The sequence below is a fragment of the Mesoplodon bidens genome, assembly GCF_964165515.1.
Source record: "Mesoplodon bidens genome assembly, chromosome: 1".
Classification (NCBI taxonomy): Eukaryota; Metazoa; Chordata; class Mammalia; order Artiodactyla; family Ziphiidae; genus Mesoplodon; species Mesoplodon bidens.
Genome location: NC_138176.1, coordinates 103,914,348 through 103,935,582, shown reverse-complemented (window position 1 = coordinate 103,935,582; position 21,235 = coordinate 103,914,348). Strand labels below are relative to the sequence as shown.

The window sequence follows — 21,235 nt, the reverse complement described above, 5'->3', positions numbered from 1 at the left end:
ACACCTTCTTTTCTCCCTTGGCTGCCTGGCAAACCCTTACACATCCTACCAAACCCTGCTCAATCATCACCTCCTCTGGGAGGCCTCCCAGATTGCTCCCAGCTCTGGGAGGAGTTAGCAGAAGAGGGGAACAAACTGCTCTTCCTTTGCCCCTGCCTCACGGGGGCACTGACCATCTCACTGCACACCCCTCCCTCTGCGCCTGCTACAAGTCTCCCCTTCTTTCTGGTCCCTTCATCAGAGCCAGCCACTTGCAGGCTCTAACCTGGCTCTCATTCACTTACCCTAAATCCAGATTGGCCTCTTGCTAACAGGGTGGCTTGGGTAAGGTATTTTACCTCTCTCAGCCTCCATCACTCTATCCATGAAATGGGACCACAGTCCTGTCCTATGGGATGGTGCCAAGGTTCCAGATGCGGTTGAGGGTGGACATGACTCGTTAAAGAGAGTTTCTGGGGCGGCACATGGACCAAGCAAGCAGACCCTCAGACTCGGTGGGTCGGGGTCTGAGCCCAGGCAGCTGTAGAGTACAGCCTCTAGTCCCTTCACTTGTTTAAGTGGCTCTTTTTTGGTCTCATTTTGTTTTGTTTCAGTGGCTCTTCTTTTTTTAACTAAACTTTTTAATTTAAAATAGTTTTAGATTTACAGAAAAGTTGCAATGACAGTGCAGAGATCCCCACGTGCTCACGCCCCGTTTCCGCAACATCATCTCATGTTGTTATGGTATGTTTGTCACAACTGATGAACCAATATTGATTGATACATCACTATTAACTGAAGTTCATACTTCATTCGGTTTCCTTGGCTTTTCCCTAGTGTCCTTTTCTGTCCCCAGAGCCCACTGGGGACACCACCTCACACTTAAGTATCATGTCTCTTTAGGCTCCTCTGAGCTGTGATGGTTTCTCAGATTTTCCATGTTTTTCATGACTTTTGACAGTTTTGAGGACTGGCCAGATACTTTTGCAGATTGGACTTCAGCTGGGATTTGTCTGCTGTTTTTCTCAGTCCCTTTACTGTTCATTTTTAACAAAAAAAATCTGCTGTGGGGCTTCCCTGGTGGCGCAGTGGTTGAGAATCTGCCTGCTAATGCAGGGGACACGGGTTCGAGCCCTGGTCTGGGAGGATCCCACATGCCGCGGAGCAACTAGGCCCGTGAGCCACGACTACTGAGCCTGCGCGTCTGGAGCCTGTGCTCCGCAACAAGAGGCCGCGATAGTGAGAGGCCCGCGCACCGCGATGAAGAGTGGCCCCCGCTTGCCACAACTAGAGAAAGCCCTCACACAGAAATGAAGACGCAACACAGCAAAAATAAATTAATTAATTAATAAAAACTCCTACGCCCAACATCTTCTTTAAAAAAAAAAAAAAAATCTGCTGCGGGTTTTGGTTCCGAGTCAGGCTGGACCCGGCCCTCTCCCAGCAGGTGTTTTTAATTAAACCGCACCCGAGATGCTGACCCCCATATTCAATGCTGGAGGAAGAGATCAATGACTCTACAGAAAACCATGGGGACTGAACACCGACAGTTCCTAACTGTCCGTGTCCTTGAAATGCATGAAATGCATGAAATGATGCTTGGAAGTGCAAAATGGTCCCAAGAGACCCTTTGTCACCTCCCAGCTCCACAGCCACCGGCATCTGTCAGGACACCCTCAGCAGGGCTGCGGCGAGCCCAGGGCTAGGCCAATCTGAGGCTGGGTTACCAGCCAACTCCTATAAAACCGCAGTGTTCACCCTTTGCCTGGCAGCCTCTGGCATCACTCTGCAGATGACTGCCTGCTTCTGAGATGGCAGGGCTCCGAGGAGGCGGGGACTCTTTATAACAGTGACTTCTCGGAAATGACCCAGGTGTCAAATAAATCATTTTGCAGACTCGCACCGAAGAGTAACATGAGGCCGGTCTCAATGTGCCAGCAAGGGAGGATCTCTGAGCCACATTAAGTGGGAAAAAAGCAAGATGCAGAGTGATTTGTATGCTATTTTGTGTTCTAAATGGGAGTTTAAAATATCTTCATATTACTTTGCATTTGTGAAAAGAAACTGGAAGTATCAATAAATCAGCGGCCTCAGAGGGCTGAGTAGGGAAGCCTGGGAGACTTTTTCAGGTTGCGAAACTCTGTGTGATCCTGTGACAGTGGATACCTGACACTGTGCATTTGTCAAAAGACTTTAAACTTTAGAGCACAAGGTGAACCTTAATGCATGCAAATAAAACAAATTGAGGAGGACAGGGGAATCCCAGGTTGGATGCAGAGTACGACAAAGCAGTGAACAGTATTACAAATGTACGAAACAGCGTCACTGAAGAGAGGGGAGAGGTGCCTGCACGTCAGTTTGGCAACAAGTGGCGGCTGAAGATTGAAGGCAAAAGACCTCACACATGTGCCCTGGAATCTAGCTGGTCGCGTTGTTCCCCATGGGGGCCTGGGTTACAAAATCTTATGCTTCTATATGTGTCCAGTAGTCAGAATGTGAATAATTAAGTAAATGGGTGGTGGGTGGTGACAGCCGGGTTTCTCACTGTTGGAGTGGGAGCTACAGAAAACCAACGAGAGGAGGCTGGAGTGATCCATGAGTGACGGCTTAGAGGTGGAGACATCGCTGTGAATTCGTGTCCCTTGATAGATATACACAGGTTACATATAGATACACTTATTAGGTATGTGTGTATATGTGAGTTAGTATACATGTATATATACATGCTAACTTACAGATCTGTGTATATAGATGGGTTAGTATACACATACATACACACTAACTTATAGATACGTGAGTATGCACGGGCTAGTGTACGCATATATACAGGCTAACTTATAGATATGTATATTTACATGGATATGTGTACACATAAGTGTACATATACATATGTGTTTATACATGGGTTCGTATACACATACACATCTGCTGAGAGGTCCTAAAAGACACCCAGGTAGCAACAAGCACACGCAGAGTGCAGGTAAATCTTGGTTCCTAAGACTTTTCTCCCACAAAAGGAATCAGGACTCTTGGAGAAATGGCTGATTCTAGGACTGGGCCAGGATAGAGACACGATGAGCCTGGCTTGTAGTGGCAGAAAAGTAAGGAAGGACATGAATGAAGCAACAAATGAATGAAATCCCACCATGATGAGATGTGTCAGAGGGACGCAGGGCCAGCTGAAAGAGCCCCGAGCCCCCAGTGGCCAAAGCTGGAAAAACTTGAGTAAAAAAAACTAATTAGCATTAGATTATAACCCATAATCCCTGTCTAATCAGAAAATTCCTAATTGAGGGGCATTTTACAAAGCACCAAACCAAAACTCCTCAAAAACAAAAGAATTAAAATAAGAAAGGCTATACAGATGGCCAACAGGCAAATGAAAAGATGCTCAACATCACTAATTATTAGAGAAATGCAAATCAAAACCACAATGAGGTATCACCTCACACCAGTCAGACATCATCAAAATGTCTACAAACAGTAAATGCTGGAGAGGGTATGGAGACAAGGGAACCCTCTACACTGTCGGTTGGGAATGTAAACTGGTGCAGCCACTATGGAAAACAGTATGGAGGTTCCTCAAAAAACTAAAAATAGAGTTGCCATATGATCCAGCAATCCCACTACTGGGCATATATCCAGGCAAAACTATAATTCGAAAAGATACATGCACCCCTATGTTCATAGAAGCACTATTCACAATAGCCAGGACATGGAAACAACCTAAATGTCCATCGACAGATGAATGGGTAAAGAAGATGTGGTACATATATACAATGGAATATTACTCAGCCATAAAAAAGAATGAAATAATGCCATTTGCAGCAACATGGATGCAGCTAGAGATTATCATTCTAAGTGAAGTAAGTCAGAAGGAGAAAGCCGCAGAGCGGCTGGGCCCGTGAGCCATGGCCGCTGAGCCTGCGCGTCCGGAGCCTGTGCTCCGCAACGGGAGAGGCCACAGCAGTGAGAGGCCCGCGTACCGCAAAAAAAAAAAAAAAAAAAAAAAATCACATCTTTTGGGGCTTCCCTGGTGGTGCAGTGGTTGAGAATCCACCTGCCAATGCAGGGGACACGGGTTCGAGCCCTGGTCTGGGAAGATCCCACATGCCGCAGAGCAACTAGGCCCGTGAGCCACAACTACTGAGCCGGCACGTCTGGAGCCTGTGCTCCACAACAAGAGAGGCCGCGATAGTGAGAGGCCTGCGCACCGCAATGAAGAGTGGCCCACGCTTGCCACAACTAGAGAAAGCCCTCGCACAGAAACGAAGACCCAACACAGCCAAAAATAAATAAATAAAAAATAAAAAAATACGGGAGTCCATGTATTTAAAAAAAAAAAAAAATCTTTTTTTAAAGAGGCCCAGTAAGGTGGAACAATCTGCAAGTGTGGAGAGAGAACGATGAAAGCCCAAAGACACCGGAGGGCATGTCCCAGGCCTACTTGCCATGTGGCCTTGGACCAGCCTTGGAGCAGCCCAGGCTGCACAAGGAGGGCGAGAGGGGCCGAGCCTGGCTCTCCTTGCGCTCTCCTTGTGGTCCCAAGGCACTGGGAGAGCCGAGGCAGGCCTTCAGCGGAGGCCCCGGCTCCAGCCATGACCTGCTGGTGATCTCGGACAAGTTATGCCCCCTTGAGCCTCGGGCCCCCTCTGTAAATCCAGCGTGAGGCCAGGCCCCTCCACAGGTCACCTGAGAATTGTAGGCTCTGTTTTGTGTAAACAAAACTCAGCCTGGGGCCTGACACGCAGCCCTGAGTGGGGGAGGGAGAGGGAGGGTCACCAGGCACATTCTCGCCTGGGCCACAGGGCTGCCCCTCACCCCACCCTGTCCCCTCCATCAGTCTATTTGAGGTCTGCAGTGCACCCCAGGGCCGCGGGGCAAGGCCGTTCCCCACCCCTTCCACCTCCGCCCCATCCCCACTCTCGGGCCCACTGCCCAGTGTCGCAGGGACTTTGGCCCCTGGGGGGTGGTGTGGAGGCTGGGGGAAAGAGGAAGAGCAGAGACCCCCAGTGCTGATGCCCAGGGCGGGCGGGGCAGCCTTAGAGGCAAGGGGAAGCCAGGACCTGGCCCCCAGCCCAGGGCTCCTGTTCCTCTCCAGGGCCGTGGGCGCCGTGTCCCCTGGGCACACCGTCCTGAGCCCCAGCACGGATGCTCGCATCTCGCAGATGGCAAACTGAGGCTCAGAGGGGGAGTCACTTACTCGCAGGCCAGGGGCTCAGCCAAGATCAGAATCCCCGGGGCTGCTGCCTCCTGGGCCCTCAAGAGCCCTCCCAACTCCCCCCTACGAGCCCCACCCCTGGGGAGGCACCTCCCTGCCTCACAACTGCCACCCTGACAACGTCCAGCTTCACCACCAGCCCTTGGCCCCTTTCTCAGGCGCAGGGCCAGCTGAGCCCTGCCCTGCCGCTCCCCGGCCAGGACTGTTTGGGGGACACACGCACACCCTCCCCTGGCCTCACCTGCCCCGGCAGGTGACCCTCAACGTGGGGCTGGGAGCTGCAGTGTAGGGGCGGCTCCTCCTAGAGCAGTCCTGCCCGGTGGCCTGGAACTCACCCTGCCAAGAAGGGAGGGAGGGAGGCTCCCGGGGCCCCTCAGGATGGTCCCCGGCCTTGCGATGCCTGTCCCGGGCAGGAAGGCGCACATTTGCAGCAAGCCCGCCCTCCAGGCTCCGATCAGGCGGCCTGAGCTGTCAGCCTGGGTCATTGGCTGTGCCCGCGGTCAGCCCGCCCCGCCGGGAAGGGGCTGAGTCTCCTCCACGACCTTCCTCCTCCTTACGGCCCATGGAAGTCAGTAATCCTGGTCAGCATTCCTGAGCTGGGCGGGCAGGTGAGGCCCGCTGGCTGCAGGAGAGCAGCAGCCTAACTCCCAGACCGGCCTGTGTGCCAGGGGATGCGGGGATGCCAGGTGACAGGTGCCACCTCCCTGGTCCCTGTACCTCAGAGAGGCAGGAGGATGGGCCCTTGGACACTGCTAGGCTGTCCAAGAAGAGTTCGCCCCTCTTGCTGGGGCTGGTTTCGGTAGCTGGGAGCTCAGCAAACATCCATTGAGCAACTGCTGTGTGCTGGGCCCTGTGCGAGGCAACAGCAGATCTCAGGGTGTCCAGAGAGACCATTTCCCAAAGTAGCTCCTCATGAGTCACCGGCGGTGTCCTTAAAGTTACAGATCCTCGACTCCAGACCCAGTGCATCAGCACCTTCCAGGGCAGGGCCCAGAAATCTAGATTTTTAACAAGTTCCCAAAGGGCCCCTGTCATCAGTCAAGTCTGAGCACCCCGTCCCAATGACACGTCTATCCTCAGACATTCAAATAGGTGGGCAGAGTCACCTGTGACAGGCATGCCTCCTGTGCCCCTCCACAAGACCCCTGAGGGGCGGGATCCCTGCTTCCAGGACTGGCCATGTGACTTGAAGCAAGTTTCTTAACCTCTCTGTGCCTCCCTTTTTTTTTTCTTTTGGCCAAGCCATGAGGCATGCAGGATCTTAGTTCCCCAAGCAGGGATCTGGGGATCGAACCCGGGCCCCCTGCAGTGGAAATGTGGAGCCCTAACCACTGGGCCGCCAGGGACGTCCTGTGTCTCCCTCTCCCTGTCTTTGAAATGGAAGAATGCTAGATACTCGGCACCCCCCTCCGCCCATCAGTGTTCGTGAGAAATAAAAGAGTTAGTAAGTGTTAAGGGCTCAAAACAATGCCCTACATACACGTGCACACACACACACATACACACACGCACACCCCAGAGGTGCATTTTTATCAGGCATCCTGCTGGCTCTGACTCAGCCACACGAGATGATTTGTGCTGTCTTGGGGGAAGAGCTGGCTTGGGCAGGAGGCAGGAGGTGCTGGGCCTGCGCTGGCCTTGGGGCTGGACAAGAGCTGGCCGCTCAGTGCCCGTCACCCATGTGGATGGATGAATGAATGAGTGAATGAATGAGGTACAAAGTGCCTGACATATTCTTTGCTTTTACTTACAAGAGCACGGAGTTGGTTCCCACAGCGCCCCGCTGGCTGACATCTGATAATACTGGTCACCGTGGTCCCTGACACTCTCCCTTCAGTCCAGAAACCTGGGCTCGCTTCCTGTGACCCCTCGGGCTCACCTAGGCTCACCCTGTCTGGCCTGTCCCAGGACCGAGGCTCTGGCCTCAGGGCTCACATTCCTGCGGGTGTCACCAACCATCAAGCCACAGGCGAAGGGCGTAAAGACCGCTGATTCGTTTTCAACCATGGAAAGTAGAGATTTCACACTAAGACAGATATCTGGCTGTTCTGGAAAGTCGGGAAGCCTGGACACACGGGGCAGCCTTCCCCCGCTGCTCACCAAGGGCCTGCTGCCCCTGCATGGAGGGTGAGCTCTCCCGTGGCCACGGCCAGCAGGGGCTCCCCTGGCTCCTGAGTTGGCGCCCTGTGGGCACTGAGCTATGACCCCACTTCCCTGGGCCAAACCCTGTCAGCTTGGTTCCCAAGAACCTGCCCGGTGCCCTGAAATTCCTAGTCATCCCCACCAAGCTCTCTAATGCTTCAGACCTAGGCTGACCTGCAGGACCCCACCCAGGGGCCAGGGGAGGGTGCTGGTCCCTAGCCCAGGGGAGGCCAGGCCGGGGGCTTAGAGGTAGTTAGGTCCTGGCCACCCTCCTCAGGGAGCCCTCCCCCAGGTCGAGGGTTGGCAGGGTGCCAGGCACTTGGCTCAGGCTTAGATCCCAAGGGCTCCCATCCCCCAGCCACTGCCCATTTCCAGGGATGGAGACCAAGGCCCCGAGGGGCCCGGCAGCTTGGACAGACTCTCCCCCTGGAAGTCCCCTAGCCAGGGTCTCACTGCGGGATTTCCCGCTGCTCAGGTGTCGAGTCTGGAAGCCCTTTTGTGCTAGAGACCCATCCTCTGCCCTTCTCTAGCCCTGTGGGTCCTCTCACAGGGCTGAGCTGTGTCAGGAGCCCTGTATTTTCTTTTCCTTTAAATTTTTTTTTGCACTGCGCTGCATGGCTTCTGGGATCTTATCTCCCCAATCAGGGATCAAACCTGTGCCCCCTGCAGTGGAAGCACGGAGTCCTAACCAATGGACCACCAGGGAATTCCCAGGGAGCCCTGTATTTTCAATCCCGGGGCCACTTCGGACAATACACAGCTCTCTCTGGGCCTCAGTTTCCCCATTTGCAAGGGGACCTTCTGGGGACCACGGCTCTGGAGCAGACACCTTCCCAATTACCAGACCGCAGGCATCACTGCTCCTCTCAGCAGTGCTGGCTGAGGGGCCCGAGGCCATTGTGAGCCTGCGTGGGATGCCCTGATGCCTCTCCTCAACCACACAGCAGCCTCACGTCCGCCTCCTTGAACCCAATTTTGATGGGCTCAGGATTAGTACAGGGAACACGGGGGCTTCCCTGATGTGCATGAGATGTACAAACCATCTTGCCTCGGGGATGGGCACTGTGGAGCCCAGAATTCACTTATAAACAAACAAATCACCTACGTCCTAAATTTCTTGTCTTAACCTTTTAAAGACCATTTTGGAAATCTTGCTTTAAAATAATGAAAGCCAAGTGCACCAGCCGCGATCTTAGCCCCAAGAGGGAGCATGGTGGACTGGGGCTGCCTTCCAGGTGAGTCTCCCCAGCGTGGAGGGGCCGGGGTGAGCCATGCAGTGAAGGGCAGAAGGTGGCCTGAGGGGCAGGCGTGACCACTCCACGAGAAGCTAGAAGACCCTAGGACGTGTGTTGACAGGGCGAGATGCCCACAGCCGGGAAGCAAAAGCTGTGAATTAAATGGACGGTACTTGGTCTGATCCTTTCTGGGATAAGCAGAGCTCCCTGCAGCCAGAGTGGCATACAAACAGGGGCAAAGACAAGGCTGAGACCTGCATGCCCGGTAGGGACAGGCATGACCCTCAGTGCAGCAATATCCATAGAGCATGTGTGAGCCCCCAGTGGTGGGAACTGCCAACAAGGACAGAGCAGGTGCCCTTCCCTTGGAAACTGCAAGCGCCGTTCCCTCCTGGCTGCCCCTCGTGGCACCCACCTTTCAGAGGAGGCAGGGTGGGGTGGAAAGAGAGAAACTCACCTGGTTCTGACACTTCCGGCCGTATTTCCTTGAGTCAGACACTTAACGTCTCCAAGCTTCAGGTTATTCATCTTCAAAATGAGCTCAGAAGCGATCCTCCCCACCCAGCAAAGCTTCGGATGAGACCACAGCCCGGCCGATGGCCTGGCTGCAGCCTCCCAAGAGCCCTTGAGCCACAGAAACTGTGTGATAAGAAACGTCAATGGCTGTGAGCCACTAAAAATCACAGGGCTCACCCACAGGACAGGAACGTGGACAGTGGCATCAATCATACTTGGGGTCTGTGCACTTCTCCGCTCTGCCATTTGCTGGCTTCGGGAAGACCTCAGTTTCCTCATCTGTGAAATGGAGCCAGCAATATCAGGGACTGCCAGGAGGACAGATAGGGTAACTCAGGTAAAGCAAAAGCAATGCCTTCGCTAACAGGAGTGCCCATTGCTTTGGGGCCGAGTCTTTGGCAGGTGGTCATTGCTTCATTAGTGTCTACTCCCTTCCCCCATCGCCCTGGAATGTCGTCTCCTTGTTTGGAGAAGGAAACACAGGAAGGCCGCAGGTCTGTTTTGACTGCATCTTGGGAGAGCAAATGACAAACAGGACCTGATTTTCTGGAAGGACGAGGATGAGAGTGATTTGACAAAATGCTCTGGCAGACCCCCTTGGTCACCACAGTTCACAAAAAAGCACCTGGGATTAGAAAGCACTTGATCTTGAGGGTGTTCCTGGTTCTGCTGATGGCTGGCTGTGTGACTGCAGGCAGGGTGCTCACCCTCTCTGAGCCTCGGTGCACCCAGCTGTGAGGTGGGTCACGCGTGGACCAGATGACACACGGACATATTGTGGCTCTGCCTGTTCTCCCCCAACCCCACCTGCCCCAGGCGTCTGTCTGGGAGTCCCTGGGTCCCCTAGTCTGCCTTCTCATCTGAGTCCAGATTTTATTGAATCAATCAATCTAAAATCTCCAGGTCCTGCTCTTACGGGCAGACCCTGTCTTATTGTACAACCGCCTGCAGATTGTCCTTCTTCAACCGTATCCACCCCTCGATCTCCCTGCGAGGCCAACTTTATCATCCACATTTATGGATGAGGAAACTGAGGCTCTGCGAGATCAGGAAACTTGCCCGGGTCACACGGCTCAGCAGCGGCCCAGAGGGGCTGGAGCCTGGGTCTCTGGCTCTCCCGGGAGCCACCTCTTCTAGGGACCCGGGAAACCCAGCAGGAGCAAGGCCACAGGTGAGGTTGGGGCCAGGAGACCCGAGAGAGGTGGGGAGAGAGGACCCTCCCGCGGTGGTGGCTGGTCTCCCTCGTTCTGGCCTGGCCTCCTTGGGGCCACCTTTGCCAGGCTGGCTGGTGCCTCTGCTCTCACCCTCCAGCTCCGAGGGGGCAGGCATGGTCACCTTGGCACTGGGCAGCCGTGGGCAGCTCCAGTTACGGTCAGGTAAGCGCTGCTGTAGGGGATCCTGGTTAGCCAGCCAAAGGGAAGGAATGAGCCCAAGCCAGCAGGCGTGTCCTGCTCACACAGTGGACGGGCTGGATGGCTGGACGGGCTTCAGCTGCCATTCCAGACCTCAGCCCAGCCCTGTACGTCTACTGTGCACCAGACCCTACAGAACACAGGGTGGACCTGGGTCTCCGGTCCCGGTGCCCTGGCCCCCAGTGACATGACCTGGGGAGACCCCTCCCTTCGTCAGCCTGTTTCCTCACCTGTGTGAGGTGGTCATGACACAGAGTTGGTGAAGGACTGTAGGTAAAGTATAGGAATGCTGTGTGCCCAGCACACGGAGGGCACTTATTTCTTGCTGTTTTCATTATTTTTACAAATTATACATACAGTAAAATTAATTTTGCTCTGGTGTCCAGTGTTGAGTTTTAACACATATAATCACCCCATGACAATACAAAATGATTCTGTCCCCTCTCCAAACACGCTCTGAACTACGAATGCAATGCTCTTACCTGGAGGCAGTCAAGCTGGTGGGCTGGGCCCCGCGTCCCTGTCCTGTCTGTGTGGACGGCAGTTCCAAGGTCAGTTCAGCTTTTGAAACCTTTGCAAGGCTATGTGGATCTGACTCTCGTGTGCATGACTAAGACCCTGACCCAAACTTAGTTGGGCCCCCCCTGAGCCCTTTTGCTTTTTTCTTTTTAAAAAAATTTTTATTGGAGTATAGTTGATTCACAATGTTGTGTTAGTTTTTGTTGTATAGCAAAGTGAATCTGTTATACATATACATATATTCCTCTTGTTTAGATTCTTTTCCCATATAGGCCATTACAGAGTACTGAGTAGAGTTCCCTGTGCTAGACAGCAGGTCCTTATTAGTGACCTATTTTATATATAGTAGTGTGGATATGTCAATCCCAATCTCCCAATTTATCGCCCCGCCCCATGCCCTGGTAACATAAGTTTGTTTTCTACATCTGTGACTCTATTTCTGTTTTGTAGATAAGTTCATTTGTACCTTTTTTTAGATTCCGCATATAATGTGCCCAGTGTTCATTCTAGCTTTGTCCTAAAGAGCCAGAACCCAGCTAAGCCGGTCCAACGCCTCAACCCCAGCTCCCCCTAGTGGATGTCCGATTCCCAGCCTTCAGCAAGCATGCTGTCTGGGGGTTTAGCCAGAACCTCTTTCACCCCGATGTTCCCTCTTAGTAATCTTCCATCCAGCGACCCCACCTGCTCCTGGGCCATAAACCCCACCTGTCCACTCTGTATTCAGGACTGAGCCCCGTTCTACCTATTGCGATAGTCCAGAATAAAATCCTTTTTCACTGTTGTAACTGCCATCCAGCTGTGGGTTTTCTCCGACATGCACCCCCCAGGATTCTTTTTATGGTCCGAACCTAAAGTTCATGCAGCTTGGGGGTGGGCTGCCTCCTTGACCCCCCCACCCCCCCAGGCCCAGGGAGGGCGCTTCACCGAGCGGTGGTGGGTGTTCGGCTCACAGTCGGGACTTCTGTGGCGGGTGGAGGGAGGCCAACGGAAGCCAGAAGGACTGAAGCTGCTAGATCCAGGGGCACTGAGGGTCTCTCACGCCCCCTGTTCGCCTGTGGCAGGGGGGATGGGTCGCTGAGCACCGGCTCACATCACCTCATTATTCCGTCCCTGCCAGCCTGCAAGGGCCCTAGGATTGTTCCCATTTCAAAGATGAGAAGAGTGAGGTCCGGAGAGGGATGACAGCATGACAACCGCAAGTCCTTCCTCTGTGGCTGGCGGTTTGGGTTGTGGGCATAGTTGCTCAGAAAGCCCACATGCGGGCTTTTCCTTCGTTAGAAGTTGGCGGCTGCAGGGCCGCTACTGTCTTCTCTCGGCCTCGGTCTCTCTCTCTCTCCCTCTAGCTGAGTGTAAGAAGACAGTTTGCTGTTCAGAGAATAGGTCAGATTACCTGTTATCAGCAAGAATCCTCCTAACTCCTCCCCCTTCTCCCTCCCAGCGGCCTGGAACGTGCTTAGAGAAACGAGAACAGCATCCAGGGTGCAGGATTCTAACGCCAGTGAAACATCTCTTGCCTTTTTCTTCCTTTCAACCGTTCTCATCAAGGATTCCTTGAGAAAATGGAGCTCTAATACCCTCAGGCATCCATCGTTCTAACGAATTAACCCCCTGCCACCCCCATGCAGCTAGAACATCCTCAGCTAAGCATCCCTGAGAGAAAACAGGCCCGCGAATCACTGAGTCCTGGGTTCAGAACTTGGCCGGAGAAAGGCGACTCGGTTTCCCTTTCCCATCACTCCCAGCTCCCGTTTCCCTTCCCCTACCCTCAACTCCTCCTCCGTTTTTTCTCTGTCTCTGTGTCTCTCTCCCTCTCTGCCCACCCCTCCTCCCCACGTGCTTGATGACTCTAGTCTCTACCATCTCACAGCCACTCAGATAGCTCAGACATGAGACTCGGCCGCTTTGATTCTAAGTCTCCCAGGAGCCCTGCCGCCTGGGATCTGCGCCTGGTATCCAAGGCTCCTTCGGTCATCACTCCCTCCCACCCCCCAGCCTTGGCAGCCTCCTCTCCTGCTGGCTCCGACCCCTCGCCGTCTAAGCCTGGTCTTCCTTCCCTAACCCCACTCCAGAAAGGGAGACAGGGCTTTGAAGAGGAAGTTGACTGTGAAAGTGATCCCCAGGGACAGGAGTGAGGCCCAAGGAGAGGGCCACAAGGCGGGGTGGGGGCCAGTGATGAATGGACGTTGTCAAGCTAGTCACCCTGGGCCTTGATCCCTCTGATATCTTCTAAAGAGCCGAGAGGAATGTGCCTGGGAATTGTCCACTCGAGCCTTGAAGAGGGGCTGTGGGTGCTCACACTCCACCCCCCTTGGTCAAGGGTGGCCTTGGCTGACGGTGGCCTTGTACCACTGGGCTGGCAGACTGGCCAGTCATGCAGGCATCCACACCACGCGTTAGCGAAGCCCAGGGCAGAATCGAAGAGCCTTGCAGGGCAGCGCCCGACGTACCCGCTGAAGTCCCGCCCTCCCGTGGCTCAGCTCTGTTCACATCCCCATCAAGGCCCGGCCACCATGCAGCCTCTACAGAGACTCACTCAGGAGGTTTAGCAAAACAAGGTTTGGCCCTGCGGCTTCAGGAGAGGCTCCCATGGACGCTTGTCCTCTCTCTCCTCCCTGCTCTTGACCGGCACCTCCATCAGGGTCGCTTGAGGGGCGGGAGGCCCAGACCCTCAGCAGCCCTTACTGCCGGCCCCTTTCACACAGCGGTCCTTGCCCTGCCTGTTTACTGCCACCTTGGGTGGAAGAGCCCAGGGATGCCGCCGTGGTCCTCTGGGTTCCAGGCTTACCCGCCCCCGCCCTCACTGTAGGGGCACCCCTAGTTCCTCATGATGATCGGGAGCAGTCACCATCCCCCTCCACTCCCACCCCTGGGAGAGTAACTCTGCCTTCTGGTCCGTTGGTCTGAGGTCCCCACTCGCAGGCAGTTTCAAGTTCAATGGAATCTTTACTCCGTTCCCTGGTGGAAGCATCCCCATCCCCTCCGCCCACGCTGAACCAGGACCACTAATCCAGGAGAGCCCAAGATCGCAGAGATGAGTAGCACACATCCTACTAGTGGGTCACTGCGGATGATGCTGACGGGGCCAGGCGCGCTTCTGCTCTTGGTTCGGTCCTGTGCACCGCCTGCTGGTTCCGGGCACGTACTGCATCCTGGAAGACAGGGCTCCATCTGCAGGGGATGGTCCCTGTGCTGAGCCTTGGAGGGGGCATTCTATCATCTGGCAGCTTCCAGAGATGTCTTTCGGGGCAGGACAAGTAGAAGATCCCTTGGTCTGGGACTCAATGTCATGTCATCTTTGCTGCAAACTGGTACTCTTGGTCTGAGGCCTCTTCCTAAGGAGCCTACATAGACAATATTGCTGATTATTATTCACAAGTTGAACACTGATTTCCTATCAGCCCCCACTGGGTGAAGAATTGGAAACCCATGGAGTATTCCATGGTGAGTGTACTTCTCCTTCCAGCTCTTGGCAGGTTGACCTCTAAGAATTTCCCTGACACACAGCAGATATTCTTTTCTTGTTGAGTCTTGCCTGGAACAGAGTTGGGAGGTGTCACCTTTCTTTCCATCTCTGATGAGGGTCAGGCAAGCCAGAAGCTCTCAGGAATTCCCCCATCACTCCTACCAGACCAGGCAGCAGGTGAAGGGGAGGGCTTCCTGGACTGTCCTGCCACTTAAATCAAGTGCGATCCAAGCATCATTCCATCTGGAGGGAGATCCTGCCCAGGACACTTCAATGTGATGTCGTTTCAATGACTTCACAAACAGTGATGCCTTAGAGGACTTGAGGGTGTTGTAATAAATAACAAAAGACTCAAGTCCATGTGGCTCAAATGTCTTTCTGGGCTCATGGACTTGGAAGTCCAGAGATAGGTGGGTCTCAGTACTGGCGTGATCCAGGGGCTCTGGCCCCACTTCTCCATGATTACCTCCTGATGTCGGCTTCATTCTCAGGCTGTCCATATGGGGACAAAATTGCAATACATCCCCCATCACAACATCCAGACCAGGAGAGAGGAGGGTGTTCTGGAGCTCTCTCCTAAGGAAGACAAATATCTTTTCCAGCATTTCTCCCCACTCGCATCCCATTGGCCTGAACTGGGTCAGATGCCATTCCTGGAGAAAGTCCTGTGTCCAGGGAATGCTGGGTGCTAATTGGTGTAGCTGATCCTTGTCTCCAGAGGAATGTAGTTGCCCTTAGACCTGTCAGAACCTTCTGAACTGGGCCAGCTTACTGGGAAGCCCATGGGGACTTCTTACTGTGGTTGCATGGTGAGAAAGAATGGAAATTTGTGTGCTGTGAGAAAGCAAGGAGCAAGAGAAATGGGTATCAGGTAAACACCAGTCAGGAGACAGAGTAAGGAATTCCCGAGAGCTGCCCCACCTCTCCACACTCATATGCTTCATTAGGTCATGATTACAAACTACATACAGCCTCTGCAGCCAACACCTCAAATATCAGGAAAGGGTGAGAGGATGGCTGAAGACCTTGCATGAAATTGCACCTTCCTTTCTCTCCCCTTGTGTTGGCTGAAGGCAGGTGCGTGGGTGCTCTTTACCAAGAGCAATGTCTGCACACCTATCCTAGGCTGGATCTAAAGGCTGGCAATGCAGGAGAATTAGCACTCTGCGGTAGCATGCCTGCAATTAGAGTGCTCCACCACTTGGGGGCAGTGAAGCAAAGAGATTGATTGGCTTTGTTGAAACAATACATCTTCCTGTGACAACAGTATCCTGAGAAGTGTGGATGATAGCATGTCTTTCTCCATGAAGTCGTGTTACCTTTCTGTTAAAAATATGCCTCTTCATGAATACGACTGAGTCCCTTTTAGGAAACTTTTGCTCCTCACCTGCAAAGTGCCAGGCTTTCTGTGCCCTGGACCCACAGTCAGTGCCCAGGCCTCTGTGTCCAGCCACACAAGGGACAGACACAAAGGGGTGGTTCAGGGAAGTGGCCCTCAGGATGGACGCTGCATGAGCTCTGGTTCATGGGTGAAGCCAGGCTCACCTCACCCCAGGGACAGGCAGCAGGCTCCTAGAGTGTCGGGGTTAAGAACAGCACAGTTCTCAGCAATTGTTTTTAGTGCTGTGGACACAGAGCACATGGGGCTGACCGGGTCCCCTCTCTTCTGGGGCAGTGTTCCCACCCACGGCAGGATTGGGAGCCAGACCTCAGCCCTCACTTCAATAGACTCAGCCGTTATGGAGAATCAACGCACCTTTCTCCTTCCATACCCCCTGGAGAATTCAGGTGAACTGTAGGTGTGTGATGCTGAGCTTGGACCTGAATTTGCTGAATAATCCAGGTGTGTGGACCTGTGTTTGAGGGAGTGAGGCTCCAAGATGTGAGTCACATGTTATTTTTACTCCTGGTTTCATATGGCCTGGTTTTAAATTATTGAGTGGCTGGAAAGATCCCACAATGAAATCATATTTCATTTGTTTCTCCACTTGGCTGTTAAGTGAATCAATTTCTGGGCTGTATTTGGAGGTGAAGAAAGTACAGAGTAACCCACAGCTTGGGCGAGAAAAGGCCTGGAGGTGCCCTGGGTTATTCAGAGCCTCTAACTGTGGCTCTTCCATGGGCCGAGGGCCTCCCACTTGCAGGATGTCTGCACAGCTGGGTTTCCAGGGTGACACCTTTCTAGACCAGGCCCCAGGTGAACCCAGCCACACTGTACTCTCTCTGTGGAGAAGCAATTTGTGGGAAGCCTCAGCAGACCCAGGGCCAGGTCAGGAATGTTGGCAAGGGGCTCAGGGAGTCTTACATCTTTCCTTTTGCTGTGCTGAGTGAGAGGCAGAAAAGGGAATGTCAGCAGGGTGCACACTGACCCTGGAATTCAGTGGCTACTCTCCTGCATGCTGGAGACCCTGGGATGCACTGGAGACCCTGAGATGCTCTGAAGACCCCTTGATAAGCCCGAAATGGCCCTGCTTGGGTGGTCTGATGTCTGGTGAGGGAGTCAGGAAATAAATGGCAAGAGCATAGAGTGACCTGGCAGGGACAGTCAAGGCCTCGGGGAGCAGAGGTGGGCCCTGGTTTAGCTGGGGGTCTAGGGGGTCTCTCCAAGGAGGGAATCTCCAGTAGAGTCCAGTGGGTGAGGCTGAGCTCTCAGGTGAGGGTGGGGCATCCCCCAGCGCAGGGGGCAGAGGGCCTGTCATGGTTTAGATCCAGTGGGGCAGGTCCCTATGGGCTAAGCATCTCATCCTCAGCTCAGGCCCCTCAGCCTTGTCAGTTGGCCTCCACAACACCCCTTGGAGGCTCGACAGATCCAGGTGGGGCGTGTGCCGAAGCCCACAGGCTCGCTCTTCAGAAGGGCCTGGGCGTGCGTCCCAGCTCTTCCACTGGGGAATAGTTTGCATTTGGGCGAGCTAAAGCCTCGATTTCTCCATCTGTTAAATGGGTGTGAGGACAAGGATGAGAATGGAGGGTTCTCTGACACAGAGTGGTCCCAGGGCATCGCAGCCCTAGTCCTGACTTCTTGCCTCACCTGGCTTGGCCCTGGGCATCCTCCTCAGCGGCAGTTTTTTTTTTTTCCTTCTTTCTTTCTCTTTGGGCCGCACTGCACAGCTTGTAGGATCTTAGTTCCCTAACCAGAGATCAAACCCGGGCCCTCAGCAGTGAAGGCCTGGAATCCTAACCACTGGACCTCCAGGGAACTCCCTCAGCTGCAGTTTTATACTTTTCCTTGGTTCCCTCTACCTGAGCATGAGGCTGACTCCACTGGAGTTAGACAAAACCCCTCCACCCAGGCTCTTCTGCCCCATTTAAGCAGCCCTCTGGCCCCTCTCCCTCCCAGCCCCTCCTGGGCCGGCCTCAAGAAACCCAACATAAATCCTCACTCCCCCCAGACTGTGCTGGTCAGCAATGGGGTCTGCCCCAGCCTGCCCTGGTCCCATCCCACCATTCAGCATCCTTCACTTCCCAAGACCTCCAGGCTCCACAAAAGAGCAATAAACATTTGCAGGCAAATACCCTAATTCTGAAATGATTTGCAGGCCCTCAAAGCAGTGGTAGGGTAGGGGGTGGGCATTTGTCACAGAAAGAAAAGGTCTTTACCCACAGGTCACTGGACTCATTTCTTGAAAACCATCACCCGGCACAGCCCATGCAGGAAAAATATTCCCCAAAGGTACACCAGGAATGGCTGTGTTTTTTTTTTAGCTGAGCAGGGTGTTTTATGTAGTTAACAGATGCTTGGAAAGGAACACATTTGCATTTATTATTTTTGTGTTTTATGATCACCTCTGGGTTACCAGGAATGGAACCTCCAAATTATAGCCTGGTGCCCACAAGAGAGCAGCGTTTTGTGTAGGAGGCTTGACCCTGGAACCAGCTGGGGCCAGGGGTCTGAGGCTGCCCCCACCATATTCCACAGCCTCCATCACCAGAACAGTCCACATCCCATAAGAAGTGGTAGGAAACTTAGAGGAGGTGGTGGTTGGGTAGAGCTCCCCGTGTTTTCTCCAGGGTCCTACCTGGGCTCTTCCCATCTGCTCCTGGCCCCCTGTGCTGCCTGGCACCTGCCTGCTGGCACTGGGCATGCACCCCCCCCCCTTATGACCCAGGGCTCCCACATCCCAGCTCCAATTATATCACTGTCCCCCAGGTTCAGACAAGGAGGGCACCAGGCCACAGAGCAGGGGAGAAGTGGAAGTGCCCGCTTCTAAGGGCATCCTCATTCCAAAGGTGACCATGAGAGCCCCAGAGGCGGCAGGCCGAGTGCCCTGAGATCCATCCCAGGAGGAACGTGAGCCAGTGCTACCGCTGGAGGCTCTGGCCAGGGGACCTAGTCCACAGATGTCTTGGAAAGCTCAGCTCCTTCTGTGCTTCCCCTGAGTGAAGCCTGGCCTGGTCGCATCCGCTCTCCAAGCCTGTAGGGTAGAAGACCATGGCCCTCCTTCAAAGGTCGTGGGGAGGATGAAAGCAAATGAAACCTGTGAGTCCTTAGACAGGAATGATGGGGAAAAGGCGGCAGGAGCAGGTAGAGGGCCAGGGGGCCACCGCCTGGGGCCCCCACCTTCGAGGGGCTGGAAGGGGCCCCGTGACATGAGCTGGGAACTCCCCCAGAGGGAACGTTTGATAAGCGCTTGAAGGGGGAATGGCCCCAAGAAGCAGGCATAGCCCCTACTCTGTGTCCCTTCTGTCTGCAGGAGGTGTGAGCCCAGCAGGGGCGGCGGGGGGGCGGGCAGTCCAGGGAAGCTCCCGCTGCCCCATGGCTCCTCCCTCCGCATCTGTCCTCAGCAAGGCCCAGCTGTTCCTCTAATATCTGAACGCACTAGACAAACGTTGAAAGGGTCTTGGTTTGACCGATAGCCTGTCTAGGACCTCCCTGTGTCAAGGAGCCCCTCTGACACCCCTTCCCTCAGGACCTGCTTGAAAAGCAGGTGGTGGGACTTCCCTGGTGGTGCAGTAGTTAAGAATCCACCTGCCAATGCAGGGGACACGGGTTCGATCCCTGGTCTGGGAAGATCCCACATGCCGCAGACCAACTAAGCCCGTGTGCCACAACTACTGAAGCCCTCGGGCCCTAGAGCCCGTGCTCCGCAACAAGAGAAGCCACCGCAATGAGAAGCCCGTGCACTGCAATGAAGAGTAGCCCCCGCTCGCCACAACTAGAGAGGAAACCCGCGTGCAGCGACAAAGACCCAATGCAGTCACACACAAAAAAATAATAATCAGGTAGTGGCACTTTCTCCAATGAATCATGTGAGTCGTGATATAAATTCTTGTCTGTTTTCTTCATTAGAACGGTGCCCAGTTCACTAAAGATGTTGAATACATGGTGGGTGGATGGATGCATGGAAGACTGGTGAGAAAAGACAGCAGTCTTTAAGGGCTGGTGATGGCACATACTGCTCCCTGGTCTGCTTCAATGACAATAAATATAATAATAACTATCATTCATTGAGCCCTGACTTCTTGAGCTTTGAAGTGTTTTAGTCACATTACTCATGTGATCCTCCCAACAACCCTATCAGGCAGGCACTGCGGTTTGAAGGCTAAGGAAGCTGAGGCACAGAGAGGGCAAGTAAGTTGCCCGAGGTCACAGCTGCTTCACAGCACCACGGATGACAACCGAAACCTGGTTCCGTCTCCACAAACCAACCAGTCTCTGCGGGCCCCGTGCAGCAGGCCTGGCCCACTGGGAGTTCCCTTGTGGGAGAACCAGCTGGGCCAGGGCAGAGGCTTGGCTACAGGAGACCTAGGTCAAGTCCCTGCTTGCCAATTTGCTGGGCGACTCTGGCAGGACTTCCTTGGGCTTCAGTTTCTGCCCTTGTGTAGAATGGAACCATGTGACCCCGAGGTCCTTCCTCAAGGAGTTGAGAACTGCTGTGACTCCCCAGTCCCTGCCCCATTTGGAGGTACCTGCGCAGAGAGGTGGGGCCGGCTCCATGGGGAGGTCTGGGTGGCCGCCTGGCAGGCTGAGCTCTGGGACCAGCTGAGAGCCAGGCCACCCAGACCCACCCTCTGACTGACGGGGACTTGGGAGCAAGTGCCCGACCACACCTTTCTGTGGGGAACTTGATGGAGAGCTTCCTGAAGAGGGCGAGTGGAGGCAGGGGTGCTCCCATGTTGGATGGGCTGCTGCCCAGGGTGATGGCCCAGAGGTGCCAGGTGCTGGGGGTCAGCACCCTCTCTCCTTCCCTCCATCCTTCTCTTCCTTTAGACAACAGGTACCCGTGGAGTGCCCACTCCGTGCCAGGCCCTATGAAAGGCACTGAGAAGAAGAAAAACAACAGCCTGGTAACATCAAAGACACTTACTGATCTCAACTCCTGCTGGGGCACAGCATGCATTAGCTCGTGGGATCCTCAGAAGTATCCTGAGAGGCAGGGACTGCTAAGAGTTTAGCGATGCACACGGAGGAGAAGCCAGCCTCCCCACCAGGCGGTCAGATGTCCGGGCCCCCCACCCCTAGTGGCCTGCCTCTGCTCTAGCCAGCACTAAGCACCTGAATTTAATGCTCTCAGCCGTGGTGGATCCTTCACTCAGCCACTTCATGGATGGGGCCCTGATGCCCACAGAGGGGAAGGGACTCGCTCAGGGCTGCACTGCTGAGAGCAGAGCTGGGTAGAGAACAGGGCACCTGCCCCTCCAAGTCTCCTTCCATCATCACATCCACTTGTGTTCTGGGCAAAAGGCTCCAGGGAACAGGCATTGGAGCTGGAAAGCTGCAGGACAGCCACCCAGCCAGGCCTTCTGGGTT

General features: G+C 54.2%; 1 protein-coding gene across 2 annotated transcripts in view; it reads right to left on the bottom strand.

The window, feature by feature from the left end:
- The window catches only part of SH3TC1 (SH3 domain and tetratricopeptide repeats 1), a 53,313-nt gene extending 47,784 nt beyond the window's left edge, over window positions 1-5,529 (bottom strand). The window contains exon 1 of one of the 2 annotated variants that reach the window (XM_081226783.1): window positions 5,442-5,529. The gene's annotated coding sequence lies outside the window, so the exon portion shown is untranslated. Of the gene's footprint in view, window positions 1-5,182; window positions 5,205-5,441 lie in introns of those variants that run through there. The other variant, XM_081226784.1, reaches the window with a different exon arrangement.
- Between the last annotated feature and the right edge of the window lie 15,706 nt (window positions 5,530-21,235).